Consider the following 21779-nt stretch of genomic DNA (forward strand, 5'->3'; position numbering starts at 1 on the left):
CTCCGACTTGTTTTTTTTGCGGCAGGATCGCTGCGAAACCGCCGCAAAAAAAAACAACGCAACAACTGTTTTCACGCAAATACAATTGACATGCTGCAGAATAAAATTCCGCAACGCAGGTCAATTTCTGAGCGTTTTTTCCGCTCAGTATTTACGCAGCGTGTGGATGAGATTTGTTTTATCTCATCCACTTTGCTATTACTGTATTTGCTGAAGAATTTCCACAACTAATTCCGTTGCGGAGAATCAGCAGTATTTACGCAACGTGTAAACATGTCCATATTCCGTGTGTTCATCCAGAAGAAGCTGTTATTCCTAGAGGAACCACTAGGTGTCGCAGGGGTAATTAATGGACATCTAATTGATGGATAAACATCATTGGTCGCCCCAGAGAAAAAGAAAAAAAGATCTAATGGGGGGGGGGCATTTATTAACATTATATGCCTTTAAAGGGCATATTAAGAGGTAATGTGTCAAAGTGGACAAGCCCTTTAAGGACCTCTCAACTATGTGTATTGACGCCACAGACCACAGTATAGGGTCATGTTTGGCCGCCCGGCTTGTCCTGTACAGATATCTATGACTCCATCACTCAGGATAGGTGCATGAAACAGACAATTTTGCGATTCGAGGGAGATTGGTCTTTATAGAAATGTTACTTTGATCATTGACAACAGATAACGTGTGATATATAATAGAATATTCTAATACATTTCAGTTTTTTTTATGAATGGGACAATTTCCCAATAATATCTCATCGAAAGCTTATAAGAAACCATTAACATTACATGAAAAGCCAATTCCAATGTAGTCAAATAGATTATTTCATTGTACAGTAAAATTCCTTTAAACCGGCATTGACGGGAACAGATATTCTGGATTATTAGATAGAACAATCTATAGCATTTACATGTGGGAACCTCAAGGAAAACCTTTGTTTCAGAGGAGTCTAATAATTGGTTCTCTTTACCAAGTCTCCTGGTTCTGCTCATCATGTATATTTGTGTATGTAGTAAGCGTGCATACGTGTGCATTCGTGTATGTAGTGAGCGTGCATATGTGTGCATTCGTGTATGTAGTGAGCATGCATATGTGTATGTAGTGAGCATGCATATGTGTGCATTCGAGTATGTAGTGAGCATGCATATGTGTATGTAGTGAGCATGCATATGTGTATGTAGTGAGCATGCATATGTGTGCATTCGAGTATGTAGTGAGCATGCATATGTGTACATCCGAGTATGTAGTGAGCATGCATATGTGTATGTAGTGAGCATGCATATGTGTATGTAGTGAGCATGCATATGTGTGCATTCGAGTATGTAGTGAGCATGCATATGTGTACATTCGTGTATGTAGTGAGCATGCATATGTGTACATTTGTGTATGTAGTGAGCATGCATATGTGTGCATTCATGTATGTAGTGAGCATGCATATGTGTACATTCGTGTATGTAGTAAGCATGCATATGTGTATGTAGTGAGCATGCATATGTGTACATTCGTGTATGTAGTAAGCATGCATATGTGTACATTCGTGTATGTAGTAAGCATGCATATGTGTACATTTGTGTATGTAGTGAGCATGCATATGTGTGCATTCATGTATGTAGTGAGCATGCATATGTGTACATTCGTGTATGTAGTAAGCATGCATATGTGTATGTAGTGAGCATGCATATGTGTACATTTGTGTATGTAGTAAGCATGCATATGTGTACATTCGTGTATGTAGTAAGCATGCATATGTGTACATTCGTGTATGTAGTAAGCATGCATATGTGTATCTGGTGAGCATGCATATGTGTGCATTCGTGTATGTAGTGAGCGTGCATATGTGTGCATTTGTGTATGTAGTGAGTGTACATAGGTGTAACACCATATATGTAATATGTGTAAAAGTCTGCATGTAGTTAGGATGCATAGGTGTATGCTCACTACATATGCATGCTCACTACATACAGGCTTGGATGTAATGAGCATGCATATGTAGTGAGCATGCATATGTGTATATTTGTGTATGTTGTGAGTGTACATATGCACACATCCATGTATAAAGTGAGAGTGCATATGTGTGCATCTGTGTATGTAGTGAGTGCGTATGTGTGCGTCCATGGATGTAGTGAGCGTGCACCGAACATTTTTCTCATTTTCAAAAGTTAAGGGGTATGAAAAGGGGGCTTATGAAATGTTTGTACTGGTCCCACCAATGCATTAAAACAGCCCTCATCAAATGCAACAAAAATTACAGTTTCTCTACAGAAAAACAATACAAATTTAATGTACATTATATATTATTTTTTAAAGTTTTACATCTATGTTATCACTGTGCGTCATTCAGAAGTCGATCTATTATTGTCCATTGTTCACTCAGAGACTTGTATAGGGAATGTATCAGCACTGTACCTGAGGGCGGCGGATCTGCACACATTTGTCCAGTCATATAAGAAACATTTATTTTGAAATATCCATCAAATACGGCAGAGGAAAAAGAAATATTTTCCGGGTGAGTGAATGCGGTTACTCGGCGGAACGTTTTCCAAATTCCAATCCTATTTATCCATGATGGGGGGGGGGGGGGTGATGGTTTGTAACAGCAATGAAAAGATACTTGCTCCAAATATATCCTCAGAACTTGTAGCCAAGAATCCAGTTTCCTCCCAAGACATTGAAATCCACAGATGTTTATTATTGTAAATCCACGGCAAGAATCCACAAATGCCACCCGGGGTGTGTTGGTAAATGGAGCCCTGAAAAACAAAAATATTCAACAGCTGATCAGAGGAATTCTGCAATGGGGAAGCTGCATGATATCTACACAGGACGGCACTGCCTGCAGAATGGAAGATTAAAGGGACATTCCACACTGTATTATTCATAGGGGCGGGGCATGACACAGGGATTCAAATGACATCAATGGGAGAATCTTTGTGTCATGCTCCGCCCCCTCCAGACCTGCACTAAGTATAACACATCATATAAGTTCTGCCTGAAGAATTCCTTTAAGCAAAATGTTTAATGTTTTCTGGCAGATAAAGTAGTCATCATGGGGGCAGAGACTTCCTGTCAGTCATCATATTGATTTAATACTGCAGCCGACCTCTCCTCAGCCGGAAATGACTGATAACAGGGAACAATAGACTGCCACATGAAGAGAAGTAGAGCATTAAACGTAGTGTCCCTTTTAGCAACAAAAAAAAAAAAATTGGACATTGCAAATTTATGTAAATAAAGGTTTATCGCTTTATAATGATTAGATACTTTGTGATTCAATTCCTTTACCATTTTCAATATATATGTTCGCTGTCAGTGAATGGGGACATTCTTATTTATATCTAAAGGCTGTAAACCTATGTAGTCCTAATATTCCTCACAGCTGAGACTTTGTTACAATTGTAGCCAGTCTAGACAATCCTGGAATTCAGGGCAATTCATTTAACTTGCGCTGATATATTGTAGCAAAGTCACAGAAGATTGTCTAGGCTGGATATAATGGCAGCAAACCCTCATCTGTGAAAAGCATTTTGTTTTTTTTATCTTCTGAATGTAAACAAAACTGTTGATACCAATTATTGACAGCAAGCAGTGATCTTGAAAATGTTTAGAAATTAAAAAAAACAAAAGTATATTCGAAAGTTGCAGAAAATATGAAACTTAAAAAAAAAAACACAACATCATTCCAACCATAGATCTGTCGCATCCGTAGGACCCCCCACCTTATTGGGAAATATCAGGAGAACAAATGACCCTTGGAAATTCAATAAGGTCAGCAGAGGCCAGAGAAGAAGATGAAAGCAGACCGAGCATGCCCACCGCTTCTGAGTGTCTAACCATACCCCAAAGTCTACTATTTATTGCCACAAAATATATATTGGCTGTAAAATTGTAGAAGCAGTATACAGATGTAGCAGTGCTGAGTTATTTTGATGTAACAAGTTTGAGTTCGTCATTTGGCTCCGCTCCACATTGCATCATAGTGCTACAAAGAGATATCACAATGACAAAGAATGCAGCCCTAAACAGTTAAATGACATAACCAGCTCTGCTACATTATCAAGAATCCACCCTCTTTGTCCTTTGAGTTGTAGCACTCAGTCACTTGCTAATTAACCCTGATCTTTAGTGAAAAGGCAAAAGTCAAACACAGCTTGAGAAATCTCCAAGTGTTAAATCCATAGTAGGGAAGAAAAGCCAAGAAAAGATCCAACCCCCTCCCCCGCACATCCCTCTAATTACATGATAGAGTTAATTTTCACCAGCCCCCACCCCATTCATATATCTGCTCCTATAGGCTATGTCCTCCATCTCCAAAAAAGTCCTCCTCCTCTGCCCAGGTGTAAGGGTATGTACACACATGGCGGATACGCAGCGTAAAAGCGCCCAGCGTATCCGCCCGGTGTGCTGCAGGGAATTACGGACCAAAAAACGCACCACATTGTGGTGCAGTTTTTAAAGCGGAGTGTCCGCAGCGAAAAACCGCACCTTAAAAAAAACAAAAAGTTTCAGACTTGCATCGCCATAGCGACACGTCCCTCTGCCTTCGAGCAGCCCGGACTCTGGGATGACGTTTCATCCCATATGACCGCAGCAGCCTGTGATTGGCTGCAGCGGTCATATGGGGTGAAACATTATCCCAGGAGTCCGGGCTGGACGAAGCAACACAGACTTCTGGGTAAGTATAAGGATTTTTTTTTCGGAGTTGCAATTTTTGCGGCAGAATTGCTGCGATTCCGCCACAAAAAAAAACGCAGCATCTGCTATTTGTTGCGGGATTTACCTCCCCATTGAATTCAATGTGGAAATCCCGAAACGAATAAGCAGCGATTACGCAAATACAATTGACAAGCTGCGCAATAAAAATAAATACATTCTGAGCGTTTTTTCCGCTTATCATTTGCGCAGCGTGTGGAGGGGATTTGTTCAAACCTCATCCACTTTGCTGCTACTGTGTTATGCTGCGGGTTTTCCACGGCAAAATCCGTTGCGGAAACTCTGCAGTATTTACGCTACGTGTGAACTGATCCTACAAACAACATTTTTTTGGGATATGACAATGAAGTGGAATTAAGGACTTTTGTTCTTTTCCATTGTAGGGGTAAACCATTGTTCTGTGTTATATTTGCCTAATCACATGAGCGTAATAAAGCCCGGCTATAACGGACGGTTCTTCTATATATATATTTACCCACCCAGAGCCCCGAGTGCACCCATCAGGACAACATCCTCTGTCACTAGGTTAAAAACGGTTTGGCCTCTGGCTGTCGGATGTTTTTCTTAAGGGCATACATCCAACGTAAAGCTACAATACAGAACCCAAGACGTTCAGGAAAATACTATATATGGAAAGAATTCTGAGACGGGAAGGATAAATGGCTGCAAAGACCGAGACGCTCCCTCCGATAGACGAGGGGAATGTCCTTTTCATGAGAACGGCGATGCAAGATTTTATACACAGATATTCTGCAGAGGATAAAATGAGGACACCAGAAAAAAGGGTCAATTTCCAGCAGTAAACTTTGTGAATTTGCAGAACCTTTAGTATTTTACAGATGCAGCAGAGCTGAGTTTGTCATTTGGCAAAACTCATGGGGATGATTGTGTGTTATGACATGGAACTGCAAGTCCTCATGAAACCATTCCTGAAAATGGACAAATATGTTACATTTAGGCCGGACTCACACGAGCGTGTGCGTTTTGCTAGCGCAAAAAAGCGGCATTTTGCGTGCGCAAAAGGAGCATAACAGCTCCGTGTGTCAGCAGCGTATGATGCGCGGCTGCGTGATTTTCGCGCAGCCGCCATCATTATGACACTCTGTTTGTATGTTTGTAGCACGTGGTGCTTTTCTGTTTTCATTCATACTTTTGACTGCTGTTGCGCGAATCACGCGCGTCCCACGGAAGTGCTTCCGTGTGCTGCGCATTATTTTCACGCAACCATTGACTTCAATGGGTGCGTGATGCGCGAACAACGCACAAATATCGGACACGTCGTGAGTTTTACGCAGCGGACACACGCTGCGTGAAACTCACGGACAGTCTGCACGGCCCCATAGACTAATATAGGTCCATGCGAGGCGCGTGAAAATCACGCGCGTTGTACGGACGTATATCACATTCGCCTGAATAAGCCCTTAATGTCTATGCTAAGGAGGTGCACCTAAATTGTGCTTTATGGAATCACATTGAAAAATAAATTACACCCCATTCTTACACTGGGTAAATAAAAATGTCCACCGTATACAAAATATGAATGGTGAAGACATGAACCCCCACAAATAATATAACGACTGAGCGAAAGATGTTACCCAGAGGTGATGTCCAGGTATTAAAATATTCTAGGTAATGGTCAATCTCACGACCTAGAGTCCTGTAAATAATTCCTTTCCTAATACACCATAGTATTATATGATAGTAGTTATATTCTTGTATATAGGAGCAGTATTATAGTACTTATATTCTTGTATATAGGAGCAGTATTATAGTAGTTATATTCTTGTATATAGGAGCAGTATTATAGTACTTATATTCTTGTATATAGGAGCAGTATTATAGTAGTTATATTCTTGTATATAGGAGCAGTATTATAGTAATTATATTCTTGTATATAGGAGCAGTATTATAGTAGTTATATTCTTGTATATAGGGGCAGTATTATAGTAGTTATATTCTTGTATATAGGAACGGTATTATAGTAGTTATATTCTTGTATATAGGGGCAGTATTATAGTAGTTATATTCTTGTATATGGGGGCCAGTATTATAGTAGTTATATTCTTGTACATAGGGGGCAGTATTATAGTAGTTATATTCTTGTATATAGGAGCAGTATTAGGGCGGGTTCACACATGGCGGAATTTCACTTAAATTCCGCTGCGGACACTCCGCAGCGTTAATCCGCAGCGGAGCCGTTTCTCCATTGACTTTCACTTTAATTTAGCAGTGTTCGTTTACACGATGCGTACAATTCCGCTGCGGAGCATAGGCTGCGGAGCGGAATTTGGTGTCCGCAGCATGCTCTGTCTGTTGCGGAGCAGTGGCGGACTGGTTGCGGACTCATGGCGGAATTTCTCCATTGACTTCAATGGAGAGTCAAAATTCCGCAATGAAGTCCGCAGATCTTATGTGTGCTGCGGAGCGTATTGTTTTTACTACCATGACATTTCTTCATTCTGGCTGGACCTATGTATTTCTAGGTCTACAGCCAGACTGAGGAAGTCAATGGGGCTCCCGTAATGACGGGAGCGTTGCTAGGAGACGTCTGTAAATAGTCACTGTCCAGGGTGCTGAAAGAGTTACGCGATCGGCAGTAACTGTTTCTGCACCCGGGACAGTGACTACCGATCTCAATATACATGTATCTGTAAAAAAAAATATAAGTTCATACTTACCGAGAACTCCCTGCGTCTGTCTCCAGTCCGGCCTCCCAGGATGACGTTTCAGTGTAAGTGACGGCTGCAGCCAATCACAGGCCAAGCACAGGCTGCAGCGGTCACATGGACTGGAGCTTCATCCAGGGAGGTCGGGCCGGATGCCGAAAGAGGGACGCGTCACCAAGACAACGGGCGGTAAGTATGAATTTCTTTGACTTTCACTAGGGAAAGTGCTGTCCCTTCTCTCTATCCTGCACTGAATAGGGAGAAGAGAAGCACTTTTCCTGCAGTCCGCAGCGGCCAGTCCGCATCAATTTTCTGCACATTTTGTGCAGATCCGCTGCAGAATCTGCAACGCAGATTCTGTGCGGCATTGATGCGGACAGTTGCGGAGGAATTCCGCCATGTGTGGTCATGCCCTTACAGTAGTTATATTCTTGTATATAGGAGCAGTATTACAGTAGTTATATTCTTGTATATAGGGGCAGTATTATAGTAGTTATATTCTTGTATATAGGGGGCTGTATTATAGTAGTTATATTCTTGTATATATGAGCAGTATTATAGTAGTTATATTCTTGTATATAGGAGGTAGTATTATAGTAGTTATATTCTTGTATATAGGAGGCAGTATTATAGTAGTTATATTCTTGTATATAGGAGCAGTATTATAGAAGTTATATTCTTGTATATAGCGGCAGTATTATAGTATTATAGTAGTTATATTCTTGTATATAGGGGCTGTATTATAGTAGTTATATTCTTGTCCTTAGGGGGCAGTATTATAGTAGTTATATTCTTGTATATAGGGGCAGTATTATAGTAGTTATATTCTTGTATATAGGAGCAGTATTATAGTAGTTATATTCTTGTATATAGGGGCAGTATTATAGTAGTTATATTCTTGTATATAGGAGGCAGTATTATAGTAGTTATATTCTTGTATATAGAGGCAGTATTATAGTAATTATATTCTTGTATATAGGAGGTAGTATTATAGTAGTTATATTCTTGTATATAGGAGGCAGTATTATAGTAGTTATATTCTTGTATATAGGAGCAGTATTATAGAAGTTATATTCTTGTATATAGGGGCTGTATTATAGTAGTTATATTCTTGTCCTTAGGGGGCAGTATTATAGTAGTTATATTCTTGTACATAGGGGCAGTATTATAGTAGTTATATTCTTGTATATAGGAGCAGTATTATAGTAGTTATATTCTTGTATATAGGTGTAGTATTATATTAGTTATATTCTTGTATATAGGGGCAGTATTATAGTAGTTATATTCTTGTATATAGGGGCTGTATTATAGTAGTTATATTCTTGTCCTTAGGGGGCAGTATTATAGTAGTTATATTCTTGTACATAGGGGCAGTATTATAGTAGTTATATTCTTGTATATAGGAGCAGTATTATAGTAGTTATATTCTTGTATATAGGTGTAGTATTATAGTAGTTATATTCTTGTATATAAGGGTAGTATTATAGTAGTTATATTCTTGTACATAGGGGACAGTATGATAGTAGTTATATTCTTGTACATAGGTGGTAGTATTATAGTAGTTATATTCTTGTATATAGGAGCAGTATTATAGTAGTTATATTCTTGTATATAGGGGCAGTATTATAGTAGTTATATTCTTGTATATAGGAGGCAGTATTATAGTAGTTATATTCTTGTATATAGAGGCAGTATTATAGTAATTATATTCTTGTATATAGGGTGCAGTATTATAGTAGTTATATTCTTGTATATAGGAGCAGTATTATAGTAGTTATATTCTTGTATATAGGAGCAGTATTATAGTAGTTATATTCTTGTATATAGGAGGCAGTATTATAGTAATTATATTCTTGTATATAGGGGGCAGTATTATAGTAGTTATATTCTTGTATATAGGGGCAGTATTATAGTAGTTATATTCTTGTACATAGGAGCAATATTATAGTAGATATATTCTTGTATATAGGAGGCAGTATTATAGTAGTTATATTCTTGTATATAGGAGCAGTATTATAGTAGTTATATTCTTGTATATAGGGGGCAGTATTATAGTAGTTATATTCTTGTATATAGGGGGCAGTATTATAGTAGTTATATTCTTGTACATAGGGGCAGTATTATAGTAGTTATATTCTTGTATATAGGAGGCAGTATTATAGTAGATATATTCTTGTACATAGGGGCAGTATTATAGTAGTTATATTCTTGTATATAGGAGCAGTATTATAGTAGTTATATTCTTGTATATAGGGGTAGTATTATAGTAGTTATATTCTTGTATATAAGGGTAGTATTATAGTAGTTATATTCTTGTACATAGGGGACAGTATGATAGTAGTTATATTCTTGTACATAGGTGGTAGTATTATAGTAGTTATATTCTTGTATATAGGAGCAGTATTATAGTAGTTATATTCTTGTTTATAGGAGCAGTATTATAGTAGTTATATTCTTGTATATAGGGGGCAGTATTATAGTAGTTATATTCTTGTATATAGGGGCATTATTATAGTAGTTATATTCTTTTATATAGGGAGCAGTATTATAGTCGTTATAATCTTGTATATAGGGGGCAGTATTATAGTAGTTATATTCTTGTATATAGGGGGCAGTATTATAGTAGTTATAATCTTGTATATAGGGAGCAGTATTATAGTAGTTATATTCTTTTATATAGGGAGCAGTATTATAGTAGTTATAATCTTGTATATAGGGAGCAGTATTATAGTAGTTATATTCTTGTATATAGGGGGCAGTATTATAGTAGTTATATTCTTGTATATAGGGGGCAGTATTATAGTAGTTATATTCTTGTACATAGGGGCAGTATTATAGTAGTTATATTCTTGTATATAGGAGGCAGTATTATAGTAGATATATTCTTGTACATAGGGGCAGTATTATAGTAGTTATATTCTTGTATATAGGAGCAGTATTATAGTAGTTATATTCTTGTATATAGGGGTAGTATTATAGTAGTTATATTCTTGTATATAAGGGTAGTATTATAGTAGTTATATTCTTGTACATAGGGGACAGTATGATAGTAGTTATATTCTTGTACATAGGTGGTAGTATTATAGTAGTTATATTCTTGTATATAGGAGCAGTATTATAGTAGTTATATTCTTGTATATAGGGGGCAGTATTATAGTAGTTATATTCTTGTATATAGGGGCATTATTATAGTAGTTATATTCTTTTATATAGGGAGCAGTATTATAGTAGTTATAATCTTGTATATAGGGGCAGTATTATAGTAGTTATATTCTTGTATATAGCAGCAGTATTAGGGCATGCCCACACGTGGCGGATTTCCTCCGCAACTGTTCGCATCAATGCCGCACAGAATCTGCGTTGCAGATTCTGCGGCGGATCTGCCCAAAATGTGACGTAAATTGATGCGGATTAGATGCTGCGGACTGCGGTAAAAGTGCTTCCCTTCTCTCTATCAGTGCAGGATAGAGAGAAGGGACAGCACTTTCCCTAGTGAAAGTAAACGAATTTCATACTTACCGGCCGTTGTCTTGGTGACGCGTCCCTCTTTTGGCATCCAGCCCGACCTCCCTGGATGACGCGGCAGTCCATGTGACCGCTGCAGCCTATGATTGGCTGCAGCCGTCACTTAGACTGAAACGTCATCCTGGGAAGCCGGACTGGAGACAGAAGCAAGGATTTCTCGGTAAGTATGAACTTATATTTTTTTTACAGGTTGCTGTATATTGGGATCGGTAGTCACTGTCTAGGGTGCAGAAACAGTTACTGCCGATCGCTTAACTCTTTCAGCACCCTGGACAGTGACTATTTACTGACGACTCCTAGCAACGCTCCCGTAATTACGGGAGCCCCATTGACTTCCTCAGTCTGGCTGTAGACCTAGAAATACATAGGTCCAGCCAGAATGAAGAAATGTCATGTCAAAAAAGCAAGACGCATCCGCAGCACACATAACATGTACATGACATCTGCGGACTTCATTGCGGAAATTAGAATCTCCATTGAAGTCAATGGAGAACTTCCGCCATGAGTCCGCAACCAGTCCGCCACTGGTCCGCAACATCCATTGTATGCTGCGGACACCAAATTCCGCACCGCAGCCTATGCTCCGCAGCGGAATTTTCAGCCTCGTCTAAACGAAGCCTACTAAAAAGAAGTGGAAGGCAATGGAGAAACGGCTCCGCTGCGGAATTCAAGAGCAATTCCGCCACGTGTGGCTCTGCCCTTATAGTAGTTATATTCTTGTACATAGGGGGCAGTATTAAAGGAGTTATATTCTTGTATATAGGAGCAGTATTATAGTAGTTATATTCTTGTATATAGAGGCCAGTATTATAGTAGTTATATTCTTGTATATAGGGGGCTGAATTATAGTAGTTATATTCTTGTATATAGGGGGCAGTATTATAGTAGTTATATTCTTGTAGATAGGAGCAGTATTATAGTAGTTATATTCTTGTATATAGGGGCAGTATTATAGTAGTTATATTCTTGTATATAGGGGCAGTATTATAGTAGTTATATTCTTGTATATAGGGGCAGTATTATAGTAGTTATATTCTTGTATATAGGGGCAGTGTTATAGTAGTTATATTCTTGTATATAGGGGCAGTATTATAGTAGTTATATTCTTGTATATAGGGGCAGTATTATAGTAGTTATATTCTTGTACATAGTGGGCAGTATTATAGTAGTTATATTCTTGTATATAGGAGCAGTATTATAGTAGTTATATTCTTGTATATAGGGGGCAGTATTATAGTAGTTATATTCTTGTAGATAGGAGCAGTATTATAGTAGTTATATTCTTATACATAGGGGGCAGTATTATAGTAGGAATATTCTTGTATATAGGAGGCAGTATTATAGTAGTTATATTCTTGTATATAGGGGGCAGTATTATAGTAGTTATATTCTTGTATATAGGAGGCAGTATTATAGTAGTTATATTCTTGTATATAGGGGCAGTATTATATTAGTTATATTCTTGTACATAGGGGGCAGTATTATAGGAGTTATATTCTTGTATATAGGGGGCAGTATTATAGGAGTTATATTCTTGTATATAGGGGCAGTATTATAGTAGTTATATTCTTGTATATAGGAGCAGTATTATAGTAGTTATATTCTTGTACATAGGGGGCAGTATTATAGGAGTAATATTCTTGTATATAGAAGGCAGTATTATAATAGATATATTCTTGTATATAGGGGGTAGTATTATAGTAGTTATATTCTTGTATATAGGAGCAGTATTATAGTAGTTATATTCTTGTATATAAGGGGCAGTATTATAGTAGTTATATTCTTGTATATAGGAGGCAGTATTATAGTAGTTATATTCTTGTACATAGGGGGCAGTATTATAGTAGTTACATTCTTGTATATAGGGGGCAGTATTATAGTAGTTATATTCTTGTACATAGGGGCAGTATTATAGTAGTTATATTCTTGTATATAGGAGCAGTATTATAGTAGTTATATTCTTGTATATAGAGGGCAGTATTATAGTAGTTATATTCTTGTATATAGGGGGCTGTATTATAGTAGTTATATTCTTGTATATAGGAGGCAGTATAAGGCTAAAGCCCCACGTAGCGGAATTGCACTTGAATTCCGCTGCGGACACTCCGCAGCGTTAATCCGCAGCGGAGCCGTTTCTCCATTGACTTCCACTTCTATTTATCAGTGTTCGTTTAGACGATGCGTAAAATTCCGCTGCGGAGCTCTGTGTGTTGCGGACCAGTGGCGGACTGGTTGCGGACTCATGGCGGAATTTCTCCATTGACTTCAATGGAGATTCTAAATTCCGCAATGAAGTCCGCAGCTGTCATGCACATGTTATGTGTGGTGCGGATGCGTCTTGCTTTTTGGACATGACATTTCTTCATTCTAGCTGGACCTAAGTATTTCTAGGTCTACAGCCAGACTGAGGAAGTCAATGGGGCTCCCGGAATTACGGGAGCGTTGCTAGGAGACGTCAGTAAATAGTCACTGTCCAGGGTGCTGAAAGAGTTACGCGATCGGCAGTAACTGTTTCTGCTCCCTGGACAGTGACTACCGATCCCAATATACAGCAACCTGTAAAAAAATAGAAGTTCATACTTACCGAGAACTCCCTGCTTCTGTCTCCAGTCCGGCTTCTTAGGATGACGTTTCAGTCTAAGTGACGGCTGCAGCCAATCACAGGCTACAGCGGTCACATGGACTGCCGCGTCATCCAGGGAGGTAGGGCTGGATGCCGAAAGAGGGACGCGTCACCAAGACAACGGCCGGTAAGTATGAAATTCTTTTACTTTCACTAGGGAAAGTGCTGTCCGTTCTCTCTATCCTGCACTGATAGAGAGAAGGGAAGCACTTTTACCGCAGTCCGCAGCAGCTAGTCCGCATCAATTTACTGCACATTTTGGGCAGATCCGCCGCAGAATCTGCAACGCAGATTCTGTGCGGCATTGATGCGGACAGTTGCGGAGGAAATCCGCCATGTGGGGGCATGCCCTTATAGTAGTTATATTCTTGTATATAGGAGGCAGTATTATAGTAGTTATATTCTTGTATATAAGGGGCAGTATTATAGTAGTTATATTCTTGTATATAGGAGAAGTATTATAGTCGTTATATTCTTGTATATAGGGGGAAGAATTATAGTAGTTATATTCTTGTATATAGTGGGGCAGTATTATAGTAGTTATATTCTTGTACATAGGAGCAGTATTATAGTAGTTATATTCTTGTACATAGGGGGCAGTATTATAGGAGTTATATTCTTGTATATAGGGGGCAGTATTATAGTAGTTATATTCTTGAATATAGGAGCAGTGTTATAGTAGTTATATTCCTGTATATAGGGGGCAGTATTATAGTAGTCATATTCTTGTATATAGGAGGCAGTATTATAGTAGTTATATTCCTGTATATAGGGGGCAGTATTATAGTAGTCATATTCTTGTATATAGGGGGCAGTATTATAGTAGTTATATTCCTGTATATAGGGGGCAGTATTATAGTAGTCATATTCTTGTATATAGGGGGCAGTATTATAGTAGTTATATTCTTGTATATAGGGGGCAGTATTATAGTAGTTATATTCTTGTAAATAGGAGGCAGTATTATAGTAGTTATATTCTTGTACATAGTGGGCAGTATTAGGCTGGGTTCACACGTGGCGGAATTTCACTTAAATTCCGCTGCGGACACTCCGCAGCGTTAATCCGCAGCGGAGCCGTTTGTGCATTGACTTCCACTTTAATTTAGCAGTGTTCGTTTAGACGATGCGTAAAATTCCGCTGCGGAGCATAGGCTGCGGAGCGGAATTTGGTGTCCGCAGCATGCTCTGTCTGTTGCGGAGCAGTGGCGGACTCATGGCGGAAGTTCTCCATTGACTTCAATGGAGATTCTAATTTCCGCAATGAAGTCCGCAGCTGTCATGCACATGTTATGTGTGCTGCGGATGCGTCTTGCTTTTTTAACTTGACATTTCTTCATTCTGGCTGGACCTATGTATTTCTAGGTCTACAGCCAGACTGAGGAAGTCAATGGGGCTCCCGTAATGACGGGAGCGTTGCTAGGAGACGTCAGTAAATAGTCACTGTCCAGGGTGCTGAAAGAGTTAAGCGATCGGCAGTAACTGTTTCTGCACCCGGGACAGTGACTACCGATCCCAATATACAGCAACCTGTAAAAAAAAATGAAGTTCATACTTACCGAGAACTCCCTGCTTCTGTCTCCAGTCCGGCCTCCCAGGATGACGTTTCAGTCTAAGTGACGGCTGCAGCCAATCACAGGCCAATAACAGGCTGCAGCGGTCACATGGACTGCCGCGTCATCCAGGGAGGTCGGGCTGGATGCCGAAGGAGGGACGCGTCACCAAGACAACGGCCGGTAAGTATGAATTTCTTTGACTTTCACAAGGGAAAGTGCTGTCCCTTCTCTCTATCCTGCACTGATAGGGAGAAGGGAAGTACTTTTACCGCAGTCCGCAGCAGCTAGTCCGCATCAATTTACTGCACATTTTGTGCAGATCCGCAGCAGAATCTGCAACGCAGATTCTGTGCGGCATTGATGCGGACAGTTGCGGAGGAAATCCGCCACGTGTGGTCATGCCCTTATAGTAGTTATATTCTTGTACATAGGGGGCAGTATTATAATAGTTATATTCTGGCATATAGGGGCAGTATTATATTAGTTATATTCTTGTACAAAGGAGCAGTATTATAGTAGTTATATTCTTGTACATAGGGGGCAGTATTATAATAGTTATATTCTGGCATATAGGGGCAGTATTATAGTAGTTATATTCTTGTACATAGGAGCAGTATTATAGTAGTTATATTCATCTATATAGGGGGCAGTATTATAGTAGTTATATTCTTGTATATAGGGTCAGTATTATAGTAGTTATATTCTTTTATATAGGGAGCAGTATTATAGTAGTTATATTCTTGTATATAGGGGCAGTATTATAGTAGTCATATTCTTGTACATAGGGACAGTATTATAGTAGTTATATTCTTGTATATAGGGGGCAGTATTATAGGAGTTATATTCTTGTATATAGGAGGCAGTATTATAATAGATATATTCTTGTATATAGGGGGTAGTATTATAGTAGTTATATTTTTGTATATAGGAGCAGTATTATAGTAGTTATATTCTTTTATATAAGGGGCAGTATTATAGTAGTTATATTCTTGTATATAGGAGGCAGTATTATAGTAGTTATATTCTTGTACATAGGGGGCAGTATTATAGTAGTTACATTCTTGTATATAGGGGGCAGTATTATAGTAGTTATATTCTTGTATATAGGGGGCAGTATTATAGTAGTTATATTCTTGTATATAGGGGCAGTATTATAGTAGTTATATTCTTGTATATAGGAGCAGTATTATAGTAGTTATATTCTTGTATATAGAGGGCAGTATTATAGTAGTTATATTCTTGTATATAGGGGGCTGTATTATAGTAGTTATATTCTTGTATATAGGAGGCAGTATTATGATAGTTATATTCTTGTATATAGGAGGCAGTATTATAGTAGTTATATTCTTGTATATAGGGGGTAGTATTATAGTAGTTATATTCTTGTACATAGGGAGCAGTATTATAGTAGTTATATTCTTGTACATAGGGGGCAGTATTAGGGCACGGCCAGACGTGGCGGAATTCCTCCGCAACTGTCCGCATCAATGCCGCACAGAATCTGCGTTGCAGATTCTGCTGCGGATCTGCACAAAATGTGCAGAAAATTGATGCGGACTAGCTGCTGCGGACTGCGGGAAAAGTGCTTCCCTTCTCCCTATCAGTGCAGGATAGAGAGAAGGGACAGCACTTTCCCTAGGGAAAGTAAAAGAATTTCATACTTACCGGCCGTTGTCTTGGTGACGCGTCCCTCTTTCGGCATCCAGCCCGACCTCCCTGGATGACGCACCAGTCCATGTGACCGCTGCAGCCTGTGCTTGGCCTGTGATTGGCTGCAGCCGTCACTTACACTGAAACGTCATCCTGGGAGGCCGGACTGGAGACAGACGCAGGGAGTTCTCGGTAAGTATGAACTTATATGTTTTTTACAGATACATGTATATTGAGATCGGTAGTCACTGTCCCGGGTGCAGAAACAGTTACTGCCGATCGCTTAACTCTTTCAGCACCCTGGACAGTGACTATTTACAGACGTCTCCTAGCAACGCTCCCGTCATTACGGGAGCCCCATTGACTTCCTCAGTCTGGCTGTAGACCTAGAAATACATAGGTCCAGCCAGAATGAAGAAATGTCATGGTAGTAAAAACAATACGCTCCGCAGCACACATAAGATCTGCGGACTTCATTGCGGAATTTTGACTCTCCATTGAAGTCAATGGAGAAATTCCGCCATGAGTCCGCCACTGCTCCGCAACAGACAGAGCATGCTGCGGACACCAAATTCCGCTCCGCAGCCTATGCTCCGCAGCGGAATTTTACGCCTCGTCTAAACGAACACTGCTAAATTAAAGTGTAAGTCAATGGACAAACGGCACCGCTGCGGATTAACGCTGCGGAGTGTCCGCAGCGGAATTTAAGTGAAATTCCGCCACGTGTGAACCCGCCCTTATAGTAGTTATATTCTTGTATATAGGGGCAGTATTATAGTAGATATATTCTTGTATATAAGGGCAGTATTAAAGGTGTTATATTCTTGTATATAGGGGGCAGTATTATAGTAGTTATATTCTTGTATATAGGAACAGTATTATAGTAGTTATATTCTTGTATATAGGAGCAGTATTATAGTAGTTATATTCTTGTATATAGGGGCAGTATTATAGTAGTTATATTCTTGTATATAGGATCCGTATTATAGTAGTTATATTCTTGTATATAGGAGCAGTATTATAGTAGTTATATTCTTGTACATAGGGGGCAGTATTATAGGAGTTATATTCTTGTATATAGGGGGCAGTATTATAGTAGTTATATTCTTGTATATAGGGAGCAGTATTATAGTAGTTATATTCTTGTATATAGGAGCAGTATTATAGTAGTTATATTCTTGTATATAGGGGCAGTATTATAGTAGTTATATTCTTGTATATAGGATCCGTATTATAGTAGTTATATTCTTGTATATAGAGGCAGTATTATAGTAGTTATATTCTTGTACATAGGGGGCAGTATTATAGGAGTTATATTCTTGTATATAGGGGGCAGTATTATAGTAGTTATATTCTTGTATATAGGGGGCAGTATTATAGTAGTTATATTCTTGTATATATGAGCAGTATTATAGTAGTTATATTCTTGTATATAGGGGCAGTATTATAGTAGTTATATTCTTGTATATAGGATCCGTATTATAGTAGTTATATTCTTGTATATAGAGGCAGTATTATAGTAGTTATATTCTTGTACATAGGGGGCAGTATTATAGGAGTTATATTCTTGTATATAGGGGGCAGTATTATAGTAGTTATATTCTTGTATATAGGGGGCAGTATTATAGTAGTTATATTCTTGTATATATGAGCAGTATTATAGTAGTTATATTCTTGTATATGGGGGCAGTATTATAGTAGTTATATTCTTGTACGTAGGGGGCAGTATTATAGTAGTTATATTCTTGTATATAGAGGCAGTATTATAGTAGTTATATTCTTGTATATAGGGGCAGTATTATAGTAGTTATATTCTTGTATATAGGGGGCAGTATTATAGTAGTTATATTCTTGTATATAGGGGGCAGTATTATAGTAGTTATATTCTTGTATATAGGGAGCAGTATTATAGTAGTTATATTCTTGTATATAGGGAGCAGTATTATAGTAGTTATATTCTTGTATATAGGGAGCAGTATTATAGTAGTTATATTCTTGTATATAGGGGCAGTATTATAGTAGTTGTATTCTTGTATATAGGAGCAGTATTATAGGAGTTATATTCTTGTATATAGGAGGCAGTATTATAGTGGTTATATTCTTGTACATAGGAGGCAGTATTATAGTAGTTATATTCTTGTATATAGGGGGCAGTATTATAGTAGTTATATTCTTGTATATAGGGAGCAGTATTATAGTAGTTATATTCTTGTATATAGGAGCAGTATTATAGTAGTTATATTCTTGTATATAGGGGGCAGTATTATAGTAGTTATATTCTTGTATATAGGGAGCAGTATTATATTAGTTATATTCTTGTATATAGGGGCAGTATTATAGTAGTTATATTCTTGTATATAGGGGGCAGTATTATATTAGTTATATTCTTGTCCATAGGAGAGGATAGACGTGTGCTTGTGAGCTCCCTGTTAGGACTATGCATGGCTTCTGACCCAGGTGGAGGGGAGGGGTCCTGGGCTGATGATCCTGGGAAAGCCCAGAGTCTGGAGTTTGGCCTGCAGCATGGAGATGGTGGAGGTGATGATCTGGAAATGGTGGCTGGTGAGTCAACTGAATCTCACGATGTTGGTGAATTGTGCACAAAAATGACAAAGAAAAATATCTTTAAAATGGAAATGCAAGTTCGCAAATTGAGAACTGAAATTAACCAAGAGACTGATCCAAAGGCAAAGCTGATGAAATGTGAGTATCTGGATGTTTGCACACGTGAGCTGGTTATATTGAAGGAGAGATTGCAGAAAGAATCATGCACAGTACCCAAAATAAAGAACCGGGCAATTGAGAACAGAAGGGAGACCAGAGCCCAAACTGTGAAGAGAAATAATATCATTGCAAAAAAAGACACTGACTATAAGACTGTGTATAATATTGTGGCACAGGGAAACCCTGGAAGATATGAGTGTGCAGTGGCTGGAGGATCACATCTCTCATCATGTGTGGGGTCTGTGCAATCAGCCAACACAAATGCTGCTAAAGCTGCAGAGAAATGTGTGCCAGCTGACGAGGGGTTAACTGCAGTAGGCTCTATGTGCAGTACTGATGAAGTGAATGCGAGTGGCACTCCTGGGAGTGAGCAAGAAAGTGCCTCATGTCCGGATATTATAAGTGAGACTTCGCTCAGCGCGGTGATTGACAGTCTGATATCTGATGAACCAGCGGCACAGGCTGAGGTGGACATTGCAGACCCTGTTCTGGAGGTTCAGCCGTCCGCAGTGTCAGTGAATGGAGTGCAGGTTACACAGCGATCAGGAGCAGACACAGGAGGATCTGCAGTACAATCAGCTGAGGAGAGGTCCAGTCCTGACCCACCTGCTGACAGACCTCAGTACAGGAGACTGTTCTCCAGCGTCACAAGACCGACTAACCCCCCACCTCAGAGGAGGAACGCGGTCAGAATCCGGTACTCAGGACCAGAGGAAAACCTCCCCTCCAGACTCTATATTGGGAAAGTTTTGTTGAAGGAGTTTATGAAGTTTAAAGCTTCTGAGGTGTTCGCTCTGATCCACGTTCCCTCCAGCAGGAATTATGACATCAGTTTCAAGCTGCAATATAGTCTAGACTTATTCTGGAGTATTTATAATGATACAAAGGAGCACGCGATGTGGGAGCATCTACATGTCATCCAGCTGACTAAACCCCAGGTAGTCACCGCCACCGTCCTGTTCCAGTCTGAGGTGGTGGCTCTGGCAGATTTGCAGCACTGGTTGAGCAGATATTGTGAGGTGAAGAGACTGCCAACAAAGATCTATGATGAGGAGGAGATCTGGAATGGAGGATATTCTGTAAAGATCCAGCTGGTTCAGGAGAATGGAGTGACCAGACATCTGCCGCACTCCTTCTACCTGGGCTCGGAGAGAGGCGTATGTTACTACCCTGGTCAACCGCGACTGTGCCATAGATGTGGGGGCAGACACCTGGCATTCAACTGTTCCCGTATTAAGTGCTCACTATGTGGTCAGTTTGGGCATGTGAAAGATGATTGTACAGGACCTGTCATCTGTAACCTGTGCTTGGGACCTGGACATACATTCCGGGAGTGTCCACATGCAGAACATAATAAAGAGGAGACCTTTAAAGGAGCCATGGAGGAAGAGCAGGAGGATGTCTCCATATGTGTAGATACAACCCCAGAACCTGGAAGCCCCAGCGATGATGTGAGCCGAAGTACCAGAAACTGTGCTCCAGAGACTAATGTCCCATCTGTGGATGCTGCACAAGTGTCACCAGCCACTGAAAATAGAGGTCATGCTAAAAGTAAAATATCCAGTCACTCTGTCACCAAAACATCTAAACATCTGCCCAACACCAGTAAGGAACCAGCTGATCCAGCCGCAGCGACCAGTAAAAAACCAGCTGATCCAGCCGCAGCTATCAGTAAAAAACCAGCTGATCCAGCCGCAGCGACCAGTATCGATGAGGAGGGATTTCAGACGGTTAAAAGGAGAAGTAAAACAGATCATTCTTCTAGGAAAAAAATCACTGCTGCAAAGAAATCATCGGAGTCTCCAGTGCTGGCGATAACTGGGGGACGTTACTGTGCGCTGGGGGAAGATGACCAGGAAGAAGAAGCAGAGATAGAGCAAGTCTCCTCACACATCCCAGACAACGAACCTCAGGATGAAGACGCTGACCCCCCAATGTCCACCAAAAGATGGGGTGTTACAGGACATAGCAGTGGAAGAAGGAAAAAAAGTAGGAAAGACATGTAACCAGGATGAGGCTGAAAATCACCTCTATTAACGTGAACAGTGTGAAGAATAGGAGCAGGCGGCGGGCGATATTCCAGCGTCTGTCTGACGACAAAACCAATGTCATCTTTATACAAGAGACTTATCTACAGAGTAATGTCCCTGCTGTGTCCCTGTCCCTGCAGTCACCACATCTAGTGGGACAGTGAAACTCTCAGCTGCTGTATGGAGACTTCTACCCCGAACTCCGTTTATATCATAGAGGTTCACTATATGTCATAAATGTGGTGACCATGTACCCTCTGTGGTGTGCCCGATGCTGCCCGGTCACCAATAAAGAAGA

At 39.6% G+C, this 21779-nt stretch overlaps 1 long non-coding RNA gene across 1 annotated transcript in view; it reads right to left on the bottom strand.

Moving 5' to 3' along the window:
• Nucleotides 1-626: 626 nt before the first annotated feature.
• Nucleotides 627-21779, bottom strand: part of LOC142652323 (uncharacterized) — a 120177-nt gene continuing 99024 nt past the window's right edge. Inside the window, exon 3 of the long non-coding RNA XR_012847810.1 lies at nt 627-2750. This is a non-coding gene — a long non-coding RNA (uncharacterized LOC142652323). The remainder of the gene's footprint in view (nt 2751-21779) is intronic.

Source organism: Rhinoderma darwinii, chromosome 5 (assembly GCF_050947455.1).
Source record: "Rhinoderma darwinii isolate aRhiDar2 chromosome 5, aRhiDar2.hap1, whole genome shotgun sequence".
Classification (NCBI taxonomy): Eukaryota; Metazoa; Chordata; class Amphibia; order Anura; family Rhinodermatidae; genus Rhinoderma; species Rhinoderma darwinii.